Consider the following 1,901-nt stretch of genomic DNA (forward strand, 5'->3'; position numbering starts at 1 on the left):
TCTTAATTTAAAAGAAACACTCGTGTTAGAGCACAAAAAAAAGACACAGAAAACAATACAATCCTGGCATTATTTTTTATTTTTTTTCTTTGATATTTTTTTTTAGCATGAGAGTATATACAAAGCTTGTTTCGTCGAACTGCTGATAGAATGACGCAGATCGGAAGATTTTTTGCAATTGTATCTCAGGTTTATTACTTACAACATATGAGCCTGTTGCGTTGCAACGGGTTTTGTGTGATGTTTTAATTTAATAAAAACTATAAAATAATAAATAATTTTATTATAGTTTTATGATTGTTTTTTGCATATGTTGTTTGAGATTTATTTTATAATTAAAACTCATTTTTACACATAAGTTTAAGTTAATATTTGTATTTTATAGTCATGGTACATAGGTGAATTGTTATAAACTTTGTACTTAGGATTAGATAAAATACTATATAACTAAACGTTTAAACTGAATACAACCCGAAATAAGAAATTGAATGAAAAGTAAAAAGAAATGAAAGTCAAATACACCAATCGAGTCAATGACAACATTAATGACAACATTATACATGTTCTTATGTAATAATTTAATGTTTTATTAGACAATTCTTTAAAATTTTATTTTATTAGGATAACACATGTCACAATATTATAAAGAAAATTGTTATCAAATAGTCTTTTGCAATTATCTTTTGATTAGGATTTAAAAAAAAGGAAAATTACTATTAAATAATATTTTAATTATTTTTTAATAAAATTCCTTTTTTAATATCTTAATATATATATTTTTAATTATGAGATAGATTAACACATGTCACATTCTTAAATTATATAATTGGCATGTGTCGTGATCATGTTAATTAAAAATTTTGAAGAACAAAACTTTTAGAAAAGAAAAATTATATTAAATAAATGATTTTCAATTTTTTTAAAGATTTTGTAAAAAGAAAATTTCTAAAATAATTACTACTAAATATTAAAAAAAATTAAATGGTTTTCCATTTTTTAAGGATTTTGTAAAAAGAAAATTTTTAAAATAATTACTACTAAATATTTAAATAATTTCTAAAAGTAGTTTTTATCAAAATTCGTTTTTATTATCTTATTATATATATGTTTAATTATTATATATTTAAACATATATCACAATATTATAAAGAAAATTATTATCAAATAGTTTTTGGCAATTATCTTTTGATTAGGATTTTAAAAATGTAAAATTACTATTAAATAATATTTTAATTACTTGTTAATAAAATTCGTTTTTGTTAATATCTTAGTATATATATTTTTAATTATGAGATAGATTAACACATGTCACAATCTTAAAATATATAATTGTCATGTGTCGCGATCATGTTAATTAGCAACTTTGAAGAACCAAGCTTTATATAATAAGATAGAACCGTCATACTACGGGATGTATTTTGAGTTAAAAAAAAATGTCTCGACTCTGCGATTTTGTATCATTTTTTCTTATAATTTAGTATAATCTTATCATTTTTATTCTTTACAATATTCAGTTATCCGTAATTAAATTACGATACTATCATATTTAAGCATTTAACCATTCCAATATCCTATCCTATGTTGAGGCATCCACTCCACCCATCTGACAAGTCTAATAAACATTGGCACTGGCACTCAACTCAAAGTGTTCAAAGAAGAGTCGATATATAATATTACAGGTAACTGCTGGGGGTCTTTTTTTATTAAAGGAGAAACGAATCACTGTCGGTAAGCATAACATACTGAAAATAACTATCGAATCTCCTCAGCCAACCTACTTCATCACCAAAAACACACACATTGATCCCTGCATTGATCCCGAAAGCTAAGCTATATTCACTATCAGTACAACTAGGCCTGGGACGGATCGGATATCCGGGCAATTTTAAGGTATCCGGATC

The sequence above is a fragment of the Brassica oleracea genome, chromosome C5 (genome assembly GCF_000695525.1).
Source record: "Brassica oleracea var. oleracea cultivar TO1000 chromosome C5, BOL, whole genome shotgun sequence".
Lineage (NCBI taxonomy): Eukaryota > Viridiplantae > Streptophyta > Magnoliopsida > Brassicales > Brassicaceae > Brassica > Brassica oleracea.